Source organism: Amblyomma americanum, chromosome 1 (genome assembly GCF_052857255.1).
Source record: "Amblyomma americanum isolate KBUSLIRL-KWMA chromosome 1, ASM5285725v1, whole genome shotgun sequence".
In the NCBI taxonomy this organism is placed as follows: Eukaryota; Metazoa; Arthropoda; class Arachnida; order Ixodida; family Ixodidae; genus Amblyomma; species Amblyomma americanum.
In genome coordinates this window covers 339,762,380-339,783,521 of record NC_135497.1, presented here as the reverse complement: position 1 = coordinate 339,783,521, position 21,142 = coordinate 339,762,380, and the positions used below count along the sequence as shown (strand labels likewise).

The following is a 21,142-nucleotide window of genomic DNA, read 5'->3' as shown; positions in this document are numbered from 1 at the left end:
GAAGAGTCAGTTCTTCTGATGAAGAGTCAGTTCTTGTGATGAAGAATCTGTTCTTGCGATAAAGAGTCTGTTCTTGCGATGAAGAGTCATTCCTGTGATGAGTCAGTTCTAGTTATGAAGAGTCCGTTCCCGTTATGAAGAGTCAGTTCTTTTGATGAAGTCAGTTCTTGCGATGAAGCGTCGGTTCTTGTTATGATGAGTCAGTTCTTGGGATGAAGTCCGTTCTTTTCATGAAGAGTCAGTTCTTGTGATGAAGAGTCAGTTATTGCGATGAAGAGTCCCCCAGTAGCACAAGGTGGCGGGCCCATGCGGGTCCGACATGGGCAATGAGGGCTGGTGGCTGCCCGCAATAAACCTACATGGGTCCCTCGTGGGCGCAGTGCTGGCAATAAAGTTTTGGGCTGCCCATTTTATGCCTGAGTGGGCCCCTCGTCAGCTACGCATGGGCTTAAAAAGAGCGGCCAGCCCACCTGGGTCGCACCACAGATTCATGCGGGCAACAGTGCGGGCTCTATCATGGTGAAGTGTGGGCAGCCCCTCTTGGGGCTGCCCGTGCAGCGCCTTGAGGGAGCCACGGTGGTTTTGTGTGGGCGGAGAGATAGTACTCCCGCCTTCGGCCTACATGGGTCCTGTGTGGAAAATACAGGGGCTAAACTTTGGGCTGCACAGCGGCGAAGTGTTTTAGGCATGCAGTTTGGGCTGTCTGAGCAACGCCTACATTGGTCCCGCATGGGCTAGGCGTGGGCACATTTGTCATTTCCGCATCTTCCCCGCCTCTATCCTAAACAGGGTATGAAAGGGCTAAGTATGGGCTGTATGCATGCCACCACAGATACATGCGGGCAACAGTGCGGGCTCTATCATGGTTCAGTGTGGGCAGCCCCTCTTGGTGCTGCCCGTGCAGCACCTTGAGGGAACCACGGTGGTTTTGTGTGGGTAGAGATATAGTATTCCCGCCTTCGGCCTGCATGGGTCCTGTGTGGAAAATACAGGGGCTAAAATTTGGGCTGCGCAGTGGCGAAGCGTTGTAGGCATGCAGTTTGGGCTGTCTAAGCAGCGCCTGCGTTTGTCCCGCATGGGCTAGGCGTGGGCACGTTTGTAATTTCCGCATCTTCCCCGCCTTTATCCTAACCAGGGTATGAAAGGGCTAAGCATGGGCTGCATGCAGTTCGTGTGCATAAAATATGGGGTTACATGATGGTGAAGTGCAGACAAACCCAATAGAGGCGGCCCCTGCAGCACCCTCAAGGATCCAAGGAGGCTAGCTGCGTGTGGGCAAACATAGAATATTCCCGCCTACAACCTATAAAGGCACTGCGTAGAAAATACGTGGGTGGCGCATGGGCATATATCAGCCATTTCCACACATTCCCCGCCTAAATATCTTTTAGAAAAGGGCTATGTGTGGACTATGCAGAGGCAAAATGTGTGCGCGTGAACCTGGGCTATACGATGGTGAATTGCGGGCAACCGCGACGGGGGTTTGCCGTGCATCACTCTGACGACACTGTGTGTGGAAACAGGAGTATATTTCTGCCTGTAGCCTTCGTAAGTCCTGCTCCGATTATTCTGGAGTTTGCAGTGCAGAAACATCACGCGTAATGTTACCGATCGTTGCCCGGCGACACCTATGGACATGTAGTTTCACTTACATTAGCCTGGCTGCATATCCTACATTACATGTAAAAGGACTGCATGGGTACAACAGCGATGGAGCATGGGCGCATGGGTGAAGTGCGGGCATATATATATATATATATATATATATATATATATATATATATATCCTCAGTATATGGGCTGCCACTCAGCACTTTGATGAAGCCAGACGAATGTGAAATAGCTTGCATTCCCGCGTTCAAGCTAAATATATTCAGCATAGAATATGGAATTAAGCATGTAATTTAAGTTATATGCGCTTCCAAATCGCAAAGCATATAGGTAGACGAATTCCGGCTGCCAGCAATAACTGAGGCGGTCCCCTCTTCCGACCTGGTACAAATGGTTCTTGTCAGTTTTGTTGGCGGTCATTTGGTAATTTGAATTTTTTATTGTCCCTTGATGTTCGATTTAATGAGATTTTGCAGTAATACACATTTTGTTGAAATCTACAATAGAACCTTCGAGATTAACTTTTTCTTTGAAGTTGAGTAAAGCAGACTTGTTCTGCAGATCATATCTTTGTAGCATAAGGCGAAATGTGGTTTATGAGAAACTTGCTGCTGTGTTAAGAAATATGCAGTGAAAGCTCGTTAATCCGGTGGGCAAAAGACCAGAAAGAAAAGAAAAAAGCTAAGAAAACACTTTGTAAAGTTGTTCTGCAAGGAACTGAAAAATTGTCGCCCGCTTTTGACATGAAAACTGCACGGAAATGATGCACGGAGGCGCGGAGCGCCATAGTCTAACTGCAATTTTGTAACAGTTCGCAGTATATATTCACCATGACGCTAATGGCCACGCGTCAGCGCCTAGCGTGCTTTCCAACGCCGTTTAAAACCAGCGCGCTGCTGCCAGGTCACCTGGCAGGACGCAGCGCACCCTCCTCCCCTCCTCTCCCTCGGTGCATTCCGGAGTGATATCCGACTAGGCCTTACGCCGCGCCGTGCCGTGCTCCGTGCTGCTGCTGTTCGTGTGCTGTTTGTGTCTGATTTCAAAATCGTTCCTTCAAACTTCCGTTTGGATTTCCTGCTTATCGTAGCTTGCGCCGCGTGTCAGCAATGCAGCCGTTCGCGTACTTTGTGAAAAGTCACCACGCCGAGAAGCATGGAGCCGTTTCATATTGACAACACGTTCGGCTTCAACCGTAGCCGCCGTGAAGCAAGAGAAGAAAGCGGTTACTGGAATGCGTAGAGTCTTCGTTTCCAGGTGAGACCCATTGTGTAGCGCAAGATTGCGTGCAATTTGCGACCGCGTAAATAAACGAGCGAGCGCAAAGGAGAGAAGAAGCGGAAGGGACGAGGCTCTGTCAGCTCTGTCCTGTTCGTTTCCCTTCAGCATTGCGCGTGAGTCACTGGTTGTTTCCGCGGCAGCAAAGTGCATTCCACATCGAATCATCAAACTGCTGGTCCGTCAGTGTTCACAATGTATGCGTTGCGACGCGAGCGCCGAGGTGTATGCATAGATGGATTTGCTGAATGGCAGGCACGCGTAGGAGTCCTAAAGGTAAATGTGGCAATTGTATACTGCCCAGCAAGGCGCGTGACTATGTTTTGGGCTTTCGTTAAGGTAGTTTCCCGACTTCCTGTTCATTATTTCATTATTCGACATGGGACGTGATCGTGCACTGCCTGCACGCGTGATTTTGACGCCAGTATTGGCACGTTGCGGACTGCCGATAGCGTGCGCCGCTCGGTCTGTTAAGCGTTCTGTTATTCGCTACGCGTATGTGCGTCTTTATAGTGATCTGATGTGGCGTCTTAAGGTTAGAACACACCTCTACGAGCCGATTACACCAGCTGTCAAGCTCAGAGTGGGAGGGGAGTGACGCGTCAAGGCATGCAAGCGACTGAGTGAATTGAAGCGACGCGTCACTGCGATACCACAACAGGTAGCTGCCTGCTCAATCACTTTTGTAACATTGGTAACGTTGCCTGCAGCTGTAAAGTTCTTTTAGTTGCTGGCGGCCGTGAATAAAAATCATTGCTAATTGATGACGAAGTAGTAGCCCTAGAAAAACAGCGCTTTGTAGCCCTTTCAAATTAAGTGGTTTTGAATAACCTGAGTAGTACAGAGCTTATCATAAAAACTAGTGTCAGCAAGTGGCTATATGTATTTGAAGTATGGCTGTATAAACATTTTCTTGTGGTTGTGTGAAATGCCAGCAATACAAAAAATTATCAGGAAGTGCCAGGCATTGTGGGTGCAAAATACACAGCTGGAGATTATGATGTTATGCAGGTGAAGTGCCTTCTCTTAAGTAGTGAAGAGGTCTGAAAAGAGCATAATCGGAGATGTCTCCACTGTCCAGATTTGGGGCTGTTCTTGTCTGTGCCCGTTAAGCGTACATTGCAGAGCACAAGTATGTGTCGAGTTTTCTCAGATCTGTTTTTTTTCACCTCTTTATTGAGATCAGTGTGTTGCAATGTCTGCTTTGGACCAGAACGTTGATGGCATGTATTGGCATTCCCCTATTCAAAATAACGTGTGTGTCTCTTCTCAATAGGTCATCTTTAGATAGTGCCAGTTTCGTGCTCAGAAAGAAGCAGTGCTGAAATACAGGGGGGTCTCAGCTGGCCTCGGAACCCTTACAAAACTAGTGAGGAATCTGAGACTCCTTGTACTAGAATGTAGAGAGCGTATGAATCCGAAGCAAGCAACCAATTTTCTTTTTCTTGTTAGTGGTTTTTGGAAAATTTCTCCTGTCATTCTTAAAATTTCGTGGTGATTTTTATCAAGAATCATTAACATGTTTTCTTATGGCCAAGACACAAAAAATGCAACGTTGACAGCACAACACAGGGTGCAAGAAAAAGGGAAACCCGCACCCTCATACCACGATTGAGTCCAGAGCTGGCCGCTCAGCTCCAAGGCTACACAGCAACAACGAGCACACTGGCCTAGCCTCAGCTCAGCCGCTTTCTCTCTCTCCCTCTCTAGTTCCCTCCCAACCTGTTCTTCAATGCAGCCAGGCTTTAAAAAATGCCAGTATGAAGTAATGGGCTACAGGGCAGCATTCTAAGGTGATATTACAGCATGAGAACAATGTTTTTTTCCTCTAGTATCCATCTCCCATGGCACTCCTCATAGACAATCATAGAAGAAGGATAACCATGTCAAGCTTCTGCAGTAATGCAGGTGTCACATGGCACTCCTCAGAGACTGGTCCAGCAAATACGTCTTATTTCACTTGATGAAAAGAATATGAATGGTGTTATATAGTGCAGCTATGAATGCACATCAAAGATGAAACATTAATTGGACTTGACATTTTCTCTTCTGTGGCCTCTCGCTGTATAACGAAAGTAGAAACAGCGCTAATTTTTACACAAACCACAGAGAAAGAACAGACAGGACAGCGCCCGTCCTGTCTGTTCTTTCTGTGTTGTTTATGTAAAAATTAGCGCTGTTTTTACTTTTGTTACACAATGTTACACCAACTAGTCCAGCAAGATGTACTGTCAAATGAACTTTTCACTGTAGTTGCAATATTTTTACTGCCTCTAGTTCTGAGTGAAAAATAAGCACTGTCTACTGCAAACTACTTCAAGGTCTGTTGAATTATAGCCTGTGCACAAAAAAGCTAAAAGTGCTAAATGAAAAAGGTGAATGTTCACCATAAATTGTTACCTCTGCGATTATCTTGGTCAGTTCTTGATTTTTTTTCGCCATTTAACTTGCTTGGTGATGACACTGTGCAAGTTCACTGAATATACTTGCTCTAATACACTTACAGGAAATTAGGAGCTTGTAGTGACCTGTTTGACTCAGCCTTTCGGCATGCTACCTGATATCATAGTTCAACAAAGCTTGAAAGAAACTGCATATACTATGGACACCAAATGTTTGCTTGCGTCTTTTTTCAAATGCCTTAGACGTTAATGTGCAGGCATGGACAGAAGTAAACGGAGCGTGCCGCACAAGGAAGAACTGCTTTTCAGCGCCGCCTACCAAAACCACACGTAAGCTCAAATTCGCGACTTGCATATGCAGGCCCCCTTCCGGCGCAACCCTCTCATTGCTCCGCTTGCCTCGCATTCGGCCGTAGTCAGGGTCACGCTGAAGATGATTATGGTCGGATGGTTGTGCCCTTAGTAGCGAGCGGGCATTTCGGAGCGCACAGACCGCTGCCCTTGATGCCACAAATCCCGCGGGGGCGACGCTATCATTATGTCGTTTCATTTGTGGCAGCCGTAGGCGCGTTTCCATCGCAAATAGCGCGCGTCCTTCAAACTTTAGTTTCCTCTGGGATTCATTTCCATCTCGTTATAGATCAAATAAACTCAAAAACACTCGATCCACCACCGCAGTTTCGGGTTCTTTTATTACAGTTACCGTTCATTTTCGGCTTGCACCTACGGGGAACCGATTGAGCGGCAAAGCATGCGCCCTGTGTGTCTGTACTGCACCACAGTGCTCCTGCATTGGAACCTCGCCTAGGAGGTCAGCTTAAAATGAGATGAAACCGCCGCTCTTGGCGCTTTTTGCAGCGCGATCCAGCGTCTCAAGGATAGTGACTGCTTCCAAATGTGCTGGATGCAGCTGTTGGGTTTCCACACCTATATTCTCTAACAGACCAATGTCTATATGTAAACGGTAGCAGTGAAGTAATACAGCTCGCACAGAAGAGTATGGATCGCTTGCCGGGTTCTGTCGTGGCTCATACTCTGATTAGTGGGCGATCACGGGCACTCATATGCCGAATTTCGCACGCGGGGCACGCAACAGTGACGCACTGCTGCCGCGGCGTTGGTGTGTGTGAGACAGCGGGTGCTTGTAGTCATCCTAAGATCCGAAGGTGCATGCAAAGTGATTACCATGAGCTCTGCTCTGCACATGACAGCGCGATACGCAGCGCACTGTCTCAGTGGCGATAAGAGCAGGATTCAGTATAGGGGCAGTTTGTTTCGAGGGAGACAGGCAGGGTACATGCACTAGTGCTGCGTCAGCGCCTGGTAGGGACAAGGCGAATCATCAGTGATAACTGTAGAAAATTAACACAAAACTGCGGCAGTATGCCGAGTATTTCGAGTGCGTTTGCTTGCGAGTGAGACGCAGCAGAGTCCCAGCGGCAGCAAAAGTTCGAAACATACGGGTTTGCGGCGCAAACACGCCTCCAGCTGTTTCAAACGAAGCGGCTTAATGGTAGAGGCGTCGCCGCGCAATTTGCCTTATCAAGACAGCGGTCTATGTTTTCCGAAATGTTCGCTAGCTACACAGACCACGACCATCCGATCATGATCATCATCAGCACGACACAGACGCCGGACGAATGCGAGGCAAGCGGAGCATTGAGAGGGTCACGCCGGAAGCGGGCCTGCACATGCACGTGGCGATTTCGAGCTGTCGTCTGGTTTGGCTAGGCGGCGCTGACACGCAGTTCTTGTGCGGCGCGCTCCGTTTACTTCTGTCCGCACCTGTACATGAACCACCCCGTGATATTTGCTCTCTGACTGGTAAATAATTTATAATTGTCTTTCTCCTTGTTGTTTCAGTATTATCAACCGAACGATGGCTGCGACGTGTAGTTGGTTTTCAGGTCATGTCAAAAGCAAGAAAACTGGTAATATAGCTGCTGCTATGGCATTTGTTGTCATTCCAGCTTTTGAAACAGGCTGTTTTAGGTGTTGCAGTGCATTAAAACTGCATATCAACATTTATATTGTAGCTTTTTCCATGACTCAGCAGACCTAAAGGCCAACTGGGCATGACAGTCATCATTCGGCTGATCAAGCCTAAACAACATCAGAGAAGGGAATGGAATTATAAATTATTTAATGGTAGGCAAATACCACTTAGGGATTCATGTATTCTAATGTCTAATGCAGCGTTTAAAAATATGTGACCAAAGTTACGTTTTTATAGTCCTTGAAACTTATTTTTTAGGTGTTGTCTTTTTCACTGTTCTCAATTTGCAGAGGTAGCAGTGTTCAGTACTGCTTACCATCTTTTTGTTGTTCTCTTTTCATTCATTGGTTGGGCCTTGTTTTGCTGTGTTATTTTGTGTTCTGTAATCGTATAGAGCATCCCTTCTTTTTTGTTTGTGCAACACTTCTAAGTTCAGTGTTTTTTTTTTTGTGGCAGACCTCATGACAGCTGGCAGCTTTCCTTTCATTTTTGCCTTCTCCTCTGACGGTGCTCATGGTACTAGACAAAATATAGTTTACTGAAAGGCTGAATTCTAAATTGTACAGCATCATTAAGGTGCCCTCTTCATTTTTAGCACATGCCAATAATGGTGATGCCTACTGTTGCCAAGAATCCTACATTGACACAAATTTGTTTCACAAGTGCAGGGCATGCTTTGCTCTCATGTAGAGTTTGTGCATTTACAGTGTATAGTTTGTACATGGTCTCTTAGTTGGTGACTGACACAGTGGCCTCATTGGCTGAAATTTATATTAATATGAAGGTTAGAATTTGTTTTTCTCACTGCTGATGAGCTCTACACGAGCTTATGATGCCTTCAACAGTCATGTGTTTTTTATTGCTTTAGTTAGAATACTGAGGCTCAAATGAGCGAGCATCTGAGGCCTAAATACCAGTATAACTTCGTGCCGTTTGTCAGCTTCCTTTATGATGTGCATAACTGCTCAAGTAGGAAATAATTTCAGGTCTTAGGGGTCGTTTATTTGCTTTTGCTTTTCAGCCTTTATGCCAGATGTCAGATTTTGGAAGATAGTTTGTCACATCCTTCATCATTGAAGTAGGTAGCACAATAACCAGCCGTGACAATTGGTCATTATAACTAAGCACCCCACCATCCCTTTATGAGCACACCAAAGCTGATATCTGATGGCAACTTTGATGAGTATTGACACCTGAAGTTGTCTTGTTACAAGCCTAATGTTTCGGACCACTTTAAAATTTCCTTATGCCATTGGGTTCAAATCTTGTTTTTGCTTGCTGTCAAACTCGCTCAACGGCACTTTAATTGTGAAAATTAGTATCACACTTGGAAAAGGCAGCCAGGTCCTTCATTGAATGTGAGTGGTGCACACTGGAATCCTGCTCCTGCAGCAAATCATGTGGGTGATATTGGAGGTTGTGTTAAAAAGTAATGAAGCATAGATATGAAAATGGTGATACACAGTTATTACCATTTTGTGGCCTTTGACCAATTTCTGTCTTTTAAAGGCACTGTACTAAAAAGAAAGTGAAGTGCACTGGAGCCGCTGGAAACCTTTTGTGTGAAAAAAGGCAAACTGACTGTGCTCATGACAATTTGATGATTGTGCAAAATTTCAAAATGACCATTTTACTACTTCTTTTTGAACATGTACTCTCTAGTGTCACATAAGGTGTAATGACAGAACTTGTCTCTAATTTTCTTTGCACTTGAGTTTTGTTTCTATTTATATTTTGTATTTCTTAGCATGAACACCACAGGCCATGCACTCCTGTATTACTTTGTATAAGGAAACAGTGGCAAGTCAAGTGTCTCTGCGTGTGGGCCCCTAGTTGAACACTATTCTAAGGCACTAAGTTGTTTGCCTTGGACTATATTAATAGCTCATGCGCTTCTAGCTGAGAAAATAATGTTTCGTTCAATTTTGACTACAAGAACTTTGCTAACTAGGCAGCATGTTGAGGACACGTTAGATTTACTACAGGTAAACCGGAATTAGTGCCTTGCTTGACAAGGGAATGGGCAAGAACTGCAAGTAGAAAATTGCTCTTACCAGTCACTGCGAAGCCGCCGCGGTGGCTGAGTGGTTATGGCACTCGGCTGCTGGCCTGAAAGACGCGAGTTCAATCACGGACGCGGCGGTCAAATTTCGAAGAAGGCTAAATTTTTGAGGCCTGTTTACTGTGCGGTGTCAGAGCACTCTAAAGAACCCCAGGTGGTCGAAACTTCAGGAGCCCTTCATTACGGTGTCTCTCATAACCTGAGTCGCTTTGGGACGTTAAACCCATATAAACCAAACCAAACCATAAACGAAACCAGTCACTGCGCGTTGATTTAAACACTGGCAGTGCTCCTTGTATTTTTATTTTCAGTATTTGCTACCACACATACTAATCTGCGATTTTTAAGGAAGAAGTGAATTTTTTTCAATAATTGTGCAGTTAAAGTTGCATGTTCTAAAATTCGAAGCAAGCAGTTGCATTTTGTACTTCACACTGCTATCAGAACTCACCACTATTGCATGACACCATCAACGTCAAGGTGCAAGTCTTGTGTTGCTAATAAACGAAATGATTTCTTACTTTCTTGCTTCAACAGGCGTTAAAGCATACTGCTGTTGTTGCTGTGAAGCGCAGAAATACAAATATTATCATATTCGTGGCTGCAAATATGGCTAAGAATTTTTATATGCTTGTTCTTTTCCTATAGGTGTATCTAAATTCAAGGTAGAGAAGGCAATGTATTACACCGTGTAGGGAATCCCAAAGGATGCAGTATTTCACAAGAGAACTGCCATTCCCATCTGGTCAACAGAAGCAGTTGTACTATGCAGTTCCAGTGGCAAGTGCTCAGGAGGTGACAGCGGAAGGCAAGGAAAAGGTTCTCCACAAGGCTAAGCATAGAAGGCTGGGATAGTCGGTTCTGGGAAGAATTATGAGACATCATTCCAGCGCACAAAAAATTTGTCCGGTGTCCGTGGTGTCTATCCTCTTCGTTCGTGTATTTTTGTGCGCTGGACTGTGAAAAATGGATGAACTGAGAAGTAATTGCTAGCTGTAGCTGGATTTATCTCAGGGGCATATACTCCATCAGTGTATGTGAGAATTACAACTCAGGTTTGTTAGGGGTTTATAATATGAAAGCGCCAAACAAAGGATAATGCCAAACATACAAGACGTGATCAAATATTTGTAGATGTTGTCTTCATGTGAAAGTTTATTTACAGGAGGTTGATTGAAGGGTTCAGTTAGCTCGTGTGAGGATAAAAGCAGCTTAAAAGCCTAGGCTCTATGTGCAGTGCGGCAGTGCATGATCAGTGAAATTACTCATAATGAACAACTTTTAGTGAATATGTACTTTTCGTGCCATGGAAACAGAAGACGGACGGTACTTAGCTGTCATTTGCCCTGAAGCTTTGATTTTAGGTACTGAGGCCTAAGTGATGCTGATTCAGTATAGGCATTTGTGGGTGCCGCCACATTTGCCATCATCCATGAATCCTCTGATTGCCTCTACTTAACAACGAAAATTTGTATGTTATAACTTGTAGCCATCACTGAAAGCAGTTTGCATGGAAAAAAGCTTGAATTAAATGCTAGCTGGCCTATTGTTTAACTGTCAGATGCCATGATGGAAGTGACTGTTAGAGTCCATCATGTAGCCCATAATGAGCCCCTGTTTGCCCTTACCTTCTCTGATCTCTTGTCTAGCTGTTATGCATACAGTTTTACAAATCACGTTCTAACTTCGGCTACTTCAGTTTACATGTAAAAAGATTTTGGCTACTTTTTACTCAAGCATAGGTGTGCTTGAGCACTCTTTCGCTAGCTTTGCTGTATGCTTTGTAAAAATAGTTTGTAGCATTGAATATGACAAAGCATATCTTAGCCACTTTTTTTTCACACTTAGCAGGGACGGCCCAGTGGGGCCTGTAGAGATGGCTCGAAGCGGTTGCAATACTTTGTTGCATACATGTTGGGAGGAATCATGCGACTTGTGAGTTATGTATATGTGTGGCAGTAAACATTGCTACTTTGGAAAAGGCGAAGGTCTGCCATACAATGTCAGCGAAGCTTAACGACCCCCACTTGGTCTAAACTAATTTGGAGCCGTGCACTGCAGCGTCCTGAAGCCATTATTGTTTTCTGCCTTGCTGTGAGAAGCGGCTCATGCAAGTGATCTGCCTGCTTAGAACCAGTCAACTTGTTAAGCTTATTCACTTAACTCATAATCAACTCGGGCATTTTTATAACTGGAACCCTAACGTCTCGATGCACCAAAAGAAGTGCATCTCACTGGAAGACAGGGTGTTCTAGGCACAATAGTGGGCAATGCACAGTACGCAGATTCTAGTGTGGGTTTTGTATGTGTGCAAGTGTCTGCAGTTACTCTGCAGTCAACTGCATCAGAGGCTCAGGATGTGTATAGCAAGCCATACCTAAACAAAACTCATGTGCGCTCAGGCAGCTTTGGTTTTAATACATTCAGCAGGAAAAATAATCTGGCAGCTTTTTTTTGCACATCTGTTGGGGTTTTACCAGTGCCAGAGTTCATCGCATCTTGTTTAAGGTTTCCTTTCGAATCATTAGCATTCCACCCTTGTCAGTTTGTATGTGGCATTGAGTTCAAAATAAATTTCAGCAGTAGGCTTTTTATGCTGTGCTGCGACTTTTTTGGAAGAAATGAAGAGGAATGGCCTTCTAAATAGCTGCAGCCAGCGATGCAGTGTTTTACAGTTCTTCACCCTGTGCGCATAAAAAGTCTCAATACATGGATTTTGTCACCCTGAAATATACTCGCATCTGATATTTTTTTTTAGTGGAACTACATCTTATCTCATTTTTGTGCCCATCTTTATGGGCATCTTGTAATCATTTCTGTAATTCCTTGATTTCTCTTATTTTTGTTTTCTGCAGCAGTAGAATTTCCATATCAATTTATTTCTCTAGGTTACCATGTATTAGTATCTCTGAGCCTCGTAATGAATCAAATTACCGGAGATGCTGGAGTGCTGTTGATTTTCTCAGAAAGCCTGACTGTTAGAAGGACTGTCATGCTCAATATCAGCTGCAATGCTAAAATATGATAGGAATTCAGATTATGATGCAGGCGTACCCAACTGTGTTGTAAATATATGCAGTTAGCTATGAATACAAAAAAAAACAACGCAATAATTCACATTTTCATTCACACAGTATGATGATGAACAGGGGCAAGGGAGGAGGCACCTCAGTGTTTTTCGGTGTCTTCCCCCTTGTCCGTGTTCATCGTTGTACTGTGTGAATGAAATTGTGAAATACTTGCTCATCCAGACAATGATTTCAAGCAAATTAATGCAAGTGGGGTGCTTTATGTGAGTAGCATTGATTTACTATAAAGCAGAAGACAGTTGATTTACTGCAGAGGCATTGCAAGTCGTATTGAATGTGTACTCTATGTTTGCACCACTGAGCTAAATTTAATAGCAGTATTTGCTGGTTGTCTTTGCACTGTGATTATTATAGTGTATTTCGCACAAATTCTTGATTTTGTTCTGTTGTTCTTCAGGCATTGTGGCTACAGAGCTGAAGTCAAGCCGCTATCAGTGAAATTCAACCTATTCGACTTTGTCAGAAAAGATGCACGCTGTAATGCTAGGGGCCTCCATCTTGGCTATTCTGCCAATTTTGTCTGCCAATGAAGCTGAGGATGCTTTTGTGCAAATGTGAGCATTTTTTCTTTCTTTACGATACGTGCTTGCTCTTAGTCTTCGGCAAGAACAGAAAAGATGTGGTTATGCGCATGCTCCAGTGTACAATCATGTGAAAAATTATGATGCTGCGAGTGTGTGCCACACTATGCCTAACTGCGTGCAGGTGCCATCTGATGAAATGCTCGTGCCATCAAGGCCGGCGCAGCGAGATTGATGGATGTTAGTGCACCTGACTCGACATCAGGAGTGCTTGCTGTTTTACACCATTTGGCATGCATTCGCTGGGATATCTTAATTTTTCTCACGATAGTATGTCCAAACTCACAGCATCTCAATCAAGACATTCTACGGTATACCAACCACACCAAATCGAATAGTACACCGACCACACCAGGAAACACTAAACCAAAGCACACCAGAGCCGGTATCAGACAACCGGGTCATAGCACAGAAAACCAGACCAGGACGCACTAAAGCTCACCACACTACGCCACATCAGGACCCGTGTCTGAAAATCCTGGCCTGGTCGGAGCACCAGACACGGTCACACTAGAATCCGTGGCTAAAAAAGCCAGTTTGGTGTAAACACCAGAAACTGGCTGGTGTTTTTCTTTCGACTGGGTATATGGCATTTCTTTCAATTGTGCCTATGAACTACTGGCAACGTATTGATTCCTTTTAATATAATTTTGATGCAAAGTGTTTTGTTCAGCTGTAGTTTAATTTGAGCCCTCTACATATGGTGAGTCCACTTCAGATTAAGTTGGGACTTCGAAATTGCCTCATGTTGCATTTGGATTTGTAGACCTGAAAGCTTCATTTTGTACAAGTGTATTTGAAAGAGGATTTGCTGTATATAATATCTAGCCTACTACAAGAAATTAGCACAAGCATTAGCCTTGCTGTTCATAGTGGCAGCTGGCGGTTATGTTCTTACATTACTCATTTAGCTCCAGACTACAATTTTGCCATGGTTCAAGGTGGCCTTAAAGTAATGGCTTCACTTTTTCCACCTTATCTTATTTTTTGGGAAGTGTATGCCTTTGAGTCGTGCATAAAAGGAAGTTAATATGATGATGCAAAGATGGGCGTTTAGAAGACAGCAGAGAATTCTGTTATCTTTAAGCTGAGTCACACCACTGTGATCATAGGTCTCTTTGAGTCCTCTGTATTATCCTGTTCTACAACCTTCTTTTTGTTGACTTGCACATGGTTCCTCGAAGAGGGAGTTTTATGAATGGTTCAGTGTATGGTTTTCATGGCATAGTTCACTTTGTATAATCTGAAAAATCTATTTCAGACCAAAAAGCTAGCACTCATTGGGAGTGAGCCAGCTGAGGAGGCTACAAAACTTATTATGAAGACTAGTGAAGACTCCTGTGGCCCTTATGTGCACATTGAAGGGGCGGGGCGAAAAAGAAGCATTTAAGAATCTGCGGCTGTACAGCGCAATTTTTGGTGAGTACATGTGAATCTTCTGAAGGTTATAGACACTTTGTGAACACACCATCTAATTGAAGGAAAAAGCTACTGTCAATCTACCTGGTGTGGTTTTCAGCACTTCCGTTATCAATTACTGAGTAGCCATCCAAATTTAAAGGACTATAGGTACCAAATTTTTGCTTGTGCGTTTTCTTCTTTCAAACGATGCGTTAGACATTCTATACATGTACGACCACTAAATAATTTATTATTTATTTCATAGTGGTGGTTCAAAAGTGCAAACACACACTGACCAAGAGACGACACACAAACCAGCACTGATCTTACAACTGAATTTTTTATTAGGAAGAAGCACGTCATATATATACACACGGAAAAACAGCGCACATGTGCGATGTCAACAAGACTCCTAGTGCTAGTAAAAGGTAAAAACCGCTTTAAAAGCATGTGTGTATCTGCAGAACCGTTACCCACTATGTAGCATATTGATTTCTCGAAGCAATAATGTAACTGATGGCGCACTCACACACCCATTACTTTTTCTGATAATATGAAACGCCTCAGCTAGTTCTCTAGTGCGCTGGTCAGAATTAGCGAACAAGACATCAGTATCGTCAAAGAAATGGCATACATTTGCACGTGAAACAATGCTTACCTAGGTTAGTTTCTTTCTTAAAGAATTAGCGTGCTCCATGAGCCGCACGTTAACGCAGTGGCCAATCTGGCCTTGTAGGTAAGGCCACAGGACAGGGATTTGATACACTACCCCAGTCTTACAGGGCACATATCTATTTTCATGATTTATGTTGCATGCTTTTCTTTTGCGCCCTTCATGCTTTCTTTGAACTGCCGCTCCCACTATTTCTAGCTTGTTAGGTGCAGGGTACAGAACCTTTACCCTATGCTTGCTCCCCACTCTTTTTAATCCGGTGCGACAGCGTGCGGACATATGGCATAACCACTGCCTTTCTTCTCCCTTCTTCCGAACCCGTTTCCAGCCCCGAGGTACTTGCAGACGGTTTCAGCTCATGGGGAACTGTCTGCACTAGAAACGAGAACGGTGTCCCGGAAACCAGCTTCCCTACATCTTTCTATTTGGGTTACGAGACTGGGCATCATTTTATGATAAGATTTCTTTACTGCCATGCCAAAGTATTCCGTAACGATGCCACTTTTTACAAGCTTTGAATGAAAGGGCCTGTAATTCAAAAGGGGCTTTTCACTTCTACGGGAATACTGCCAACAGACATGGTTGGGTTCGAAAGAGAATTTTAAATCAAGGAATTGCATGACTTTTTCTCGAGGGTCTTCATGTGTGAACTTCAGCCCCGACTAATTATGTGCAAAACTATGAACATTTGACACAAATTCGGGATTCACTAACCTAGCCAGCACCAGGTAATCGTCCGCATAACAGAAAATGCGTATGCAATAACCGGCTAGATCAGTCTCAGCTTTCATATCAACCCGGCTTAGATAAATGTTACTGAGAATGGGAGCTACCTTGGCATCTATGCTTAAACCATCACATAGTGCCAGGCTCTCATATCGGTGGAAATCAGCTACTGCCTCAGAATTAGGTACGAGAAACGGATCCTTTACGCGAAGTGACGACAAATGTTTGCAAAGATAGGTAGACAAAACCAACTGCAAAGAATATGTCTCAGAGACGATTGCGCGGAAAGGAACGTTAGGCTTGTGCGTTTAACACTAAATAAATTTTCTAGCACCGATGTTCAGAGGAGGCGATGACTTTAATTCGGAAGTTTTAATATAAAGGTATAGCAAATAAAGTGAAGGAAGCTGGACAATCGGTGCTAAAAATTTTCTTTAGTGCTAAGATGCACAAGCCTAAATTTCCTTTCCGGGCAGGCGTATCTGGGCACAATTCTTGGCAGTTGTTTGTGTCTACCTATCTTCGCAAACATTTGTCGTCACTTCGCGTAAAGGATCCGTTTCTCGTACCTAATTCTGAGGCAGTAGCGGATTTTCTCCGAAATGAGAGCCGGGCACTATGTGACGAGAGCGATGAATGCGTGTTCCAAAATGAGTGTGGAATCACAACAGGATCCTTTCTTTAACTGTTATCGTACTACCTGAGTAACACGTTTGTTGAGTGGGATGGTCGTCTTTATATGCAGAAATCGGGTGTGTGCATAAGTGCCAAGGTAGCTCCCATTCTCAGTAAAATTTATCTAAGCAGGGTTGATATGAAAGTTGAGACTGATCTAGCCGGTTATTGCATATGCATTTTCTGTTATGTGGATGTTTACCTGGTGCTGGCTAGGTCAGTGAATCCCGAATTTGTGTCAAATGTTCATAGTTTTGCACATAATTGGTCGGGGCTGAGGTTCACACATGAAGACCCTCAAGAAAGAGTCTTGCAATTCCTTGATTTAAAATTCTCTTTCGAACCCAACCATGTCTGTTGGCAGTATTCCCCTAGAAGTGAAAAGCCCCTATTGAATTACAGGCCCTTGCTTTCAAAGCTTGTAAAAAGTGGACTCGTTACGGGATGCTTAGGCATGGCAGTAAAGAAATCTTATCAAAAAATGATGCCCAGTCTCTTAGCCCAAATAGACAGATGTAGGGAAGCTGGTTTTCTGGACTCAGTTCTCGTTTCGAGTGCAGACAAAGTCCTCCGTGAGCTGAAATCGTCTGCAAGTACCTCGGGGCTGGAAAATGGTTCGGAAGAAGGGAGAAGAAAGGTAGTGGGTTATGCCATATGTCCACACGCTTTCGCACCGGATTAAAAAGAGTGGGAAGCAAGCATGGGGTAAAGGTTCTATTCCCTGCACCTAACAAGCTAGAGAGTGGGGGCGGCAGTTAAAAGAAAGCATCAAGGGCGCAAAAGAAATGCTTGCAAAATAAATCATGAAAGTAGATATGTTTTCTGTGTGACTGGCGTAGCGTATCAAATCCCTCAGTCCTGTGGCCTTACCTACATAGGTCAAATTGGCCGCTGCGTTAACGTGCGGCTCATGGAGCACGCTAATTCTTTAGGAAAGAAACTAACCTAGCTAAGCATTGTTTCACGTGCAAATGTACACCATTTTTTGACGATACTGATGTCTTGTTCGCTCATTCTGACCAGCGCACTAGAGAAGTAGCTGAGGTGTTTCATATTATCAGAAAAAGTAAAGGGTGCGTGAGTGTGCCATTTGTTACATTATCGCTTCGAGAAATCAATATGCTACTTAGTGGGTAGTGGTTCTGCAGATATTCACGTGCTTTTAAAGCAGTGTTTACTTGTACTAGCACTAGGAGTCTTGTTGACACTGGGCATGTGTGCTGTTTTTTAGTGTATATATATATGACGTGCTTCTTCCTAATAAAAAATTTGTAGCAAGTTCGGCGCTGGTTTGTGTGTCTCGTCTCTTACATGGTTCGTATGTGTGGGCTTTTGAACCACCACTATGCAACAACACCAACTAGCGCAATGTGCAGTATTTCTGCAATTTAATTTCTTCTTGACGCTGTTTCGGTTTCATCAGTCGAACAATGACTGTGACGTGTAGTTGGTGTTTAATTCACATGAGGCATAAAAATTGGTTATAGTATTGCTGACAGGTCATTTTTTGTCATTCCAGGTCTTGGAAGAGGCTGGATTAAATTTCGTAGTCAATTAAAGCTACATATCAGCGATTGTATTAGTTTTTCTAGTCGCATCATGTGACCAAAACATCAACTTCACGACAGTCGGCGTTCGGTCGATGAAACCAAAACAGCATGAGGGAAGAAATTCGATTATAAATTATTTAGCGTGGTTGTAGGCAAGTAATACCTGGTAATCCATGTATTTTATTATCTAACGCATCAATTGACAGAAGAAATCACGCAATAAATTTAGGTGTCTTTAGTCCGTTAATGGCTCATGCACCTTTAGGTTATTCTTATTATGGATATTTATGTTTATCATGGTTACGGATATTGACAGCAAACGAAATATGCTGATATTTCAAACATTCCACATTGTAGCATTGCATACGGCTATGAAGCCTTTCCTGAAAGATGTGCCTGTAATACTTTTGAAAGTGATTTTTATCCACCATACTGAATATCGATTTGATGTGTGTTTATTTGTTCGTTTTTACATCTGCTATGCAGCGCAGAATCCCAACAGCCACCATGGAAGGCAACAACAGAGTGGCTGCGTTCGTGCTGGGGGCGAGAGACTGGGATGGCGGTCGGAAAGTTCGGACGAAGGGGACGGACCCTTCACCCCAGTAATTGGGGCTTTGTATGCAAGAACGCCCAAAATGTCTTGCAAAAACAAATAAATAAATAAGAAGCATTCTTACTTGCATTGTAATTTCAGTATTACCATGTACACAAAAAATACTGATGATGTGAATAAAGCCTCTCTGGGTTGTCAAGGTGGGCCGTAAGGCATACAGCTATTGGTTCTATATGGGTTATCTTTGTTGACTTCCCGCAAGTTATCACCTAAGAAGCCCACTGGGACCAGAACGGCTAGACAACAAGGGCCCAGTACGGGCTTGCCCACGGGTGCCCAGTACGGGCTAGCCTACACGGAGACCCGACACGGGCCAGCCCACAGAGGCTCGCACGGGCCAGCACACGCAGGCCCGACACGGGCCAGCTAACGCAGGCCCGGCATGGGCCAGCCCACGCAGGCCCGGAACGGGCCAGCCCATGGAGGCCCGGCACGGGCCTGCCCAAGGGGATTCAGCGCGGAGCCTTGTGGGGCTATGCAGTAAGCCCAATGGGCAGCCCTTGAGGGTCCCCCCGATGCCGAGTTGCAAATCCCGCACATATCCCACGTCGGGCCCCTATGGGCAGCCCGTGCCGGGCCCACAAGGGCCCGCAGTTCACAGCCCCATTTGTGCTACTGGGGTCAGTTCTTGTGATGAAGAGTCAGTTCTTGCGAAGAGTCAGTTCTTGCGACAAAGAGTCTATTCTTGTTATGAAGAGCGAGTTCTTGTGATGAAGAGTCAGTTCTCGTAATGAAGAGTCAGTTCTTGCAATGAAGAGTCAATTTTTGTATTGAAGAGTCAGTCCTTGCGATGAAGAGTCAGTTCTTATTATGAAGAGTCAGTTCTTTTGGTGAAGAGTCTGTTCTTGTTATGAAAAACCAGTTCTTGTGATGAAGAGTCAGTTCCTGTGATGAAGAGTCAGTTCCTGTGATGAAGAGTCAGTTATTGCGAGGAAGAGTCAGTCCTTGCGAAGGAGAATCAGTTTTGTCGATGAAGTCAGTTCTTGTGATGAAGAGTCAGTTCTTATTATGAAGAGTCAGTTCTTATTATGAAGAGTCAGTTCTTGCAATGAAGAGTCAGTTCTTGCAATGAAGAGTCAGTTCTTGTGATGAAGAGTCATTCTTGCGATGAAGAGCCAGTTCTTGCGATGAAGAGTGATTCCTGCGATGAAGAGTGTTCTCGTGTTGAGGAGCCAGTTCTTGTTTTGAAGAGTCAGTTATTTCGATGAAGAATCAGGTCTTTTAATGAAGAGAGAGTTTTGCGATGAAGAGTCAGTTCTTGCGATGAAGAGAAGTTCTTGCAATGAAGAGTCATTTTTTGTGATGAAGAGCCGGTTCTTGCGATGAAGAGCAAGTTCTTGCGATGAAGAGTCAGTTCTTGCGATGAAGAATCAGTTCTTGTTATGAAGAGTAAGTTCTTTTGATGAACAGTCAGTAGTGATGAAAAGTCAGTTCTTGCGATGAAGAGTCGGTTCTGGCGATGAAGAGTCAGTTTTTGCGATGAAGTGTAAATTCTTGAGATGAAGTTAGTTCTTATGATGAAGAGTCAGTTCTAGTTAGGAAGAGTCAGTTCTTGTCATGAAGAGTAAGTTCTTGTGACAAGAGACAGTTCTTGTGATGAAGAGGCAGTTCTTGTTTTGAGTAATCAGTTCTTGTGATGAAGAGTCAGTTCATGTGATGAAGAGTCAGTTCATGTGATGAAGAGACAGTTCTTGTGATGAAGAGTCAGTTCTTGTTATGAAGGGTCAGTTCTTGCGAAGAAGAGGCAGTTCTTGCGACGAAGAGACAGTTCTAGTTATGAAGAGTGAGTTCTTGTTCTGAAGATTCAGTTCTTTTGATGAAGAGTCAGTTCTTGTGATGAAGAGTGAGTTCTTGCCAAGAAGGGTCAGTTTTTGAGTTGAAGAGTCGGTTCGTGCGATGAAGTGTCAGTTCTTGTTATGAAGAGTCAGGTCTTTGATGAAGAGACAGTTCTTGTGATCAAGAGTCAGTTCTTGTTATCGAGAGTCAGTTCTTGTGATTAAGAGTCTGTTCTTACGATGAATAATCAATTCTTTTAATGACGACACAGTTCTTGCGTTGAAGAGTCAGTTCTTGCAATGAGGAGTCAGTTCTTGTGATGAAGAGTGAGTTCTTGCGATGAAGAGCCAGTTCTTATGATGAAGAGTCAGTTCTTGTGATGAAGAGCCAGTTATTGCGATGAAGAGTCTGTTCTTGATATGAAGAGCCAGTTCTTGTGATGGAGTCAGTTCTGATGAAGAGCCAGTTCTCGTGATGAAGAGTCAGTTCTTGCGGTGAATAGTAAGTTTTTGCATTGAAGAGTCAGTTCTTATGAATAGTAAGTTATCTTGATGAAGAGTCAGTTGTTATGAAGAGCCAGTTCTTGTGATGAAGAGTCAGTTCATATTGTGAAGAGTCGGTTTTTGCGATGAAGAAACAGTTCTTTCGATGAAGAAAATATTCTTGCGATGAAGAGTCAGTTCTTGTGATGAAAGTCAGTTCTTATGGT

At 44.0% G+C, this 21,142-nt stretch overlaps 1 long non-coding RNA gene across 1 annotated transcript; it reads left to right on the top strand.

The window, feature by feature from the left end:
* The first annotated feature begins 2,576 nt into the window (after positions 1 to 2,576).
* LOC144099558 (uncharacterized) lies at positions 2,577 to 18,720 on the top strand. Its single transcript, XR_013307429.1, has 4 exons — positions 2,577 to 2,865; positions 12,833 to 12,989; positions 14,278 to 14,435; positions 18,528 to 18,720. It is a non-coding gene; the product is annotated as an uncharacterized LOC144099558 (long non-coding RNA).
* The last annotated feature ends 2,422 nt before the right edge of the window (positions 18,721 to 21,142 follow it).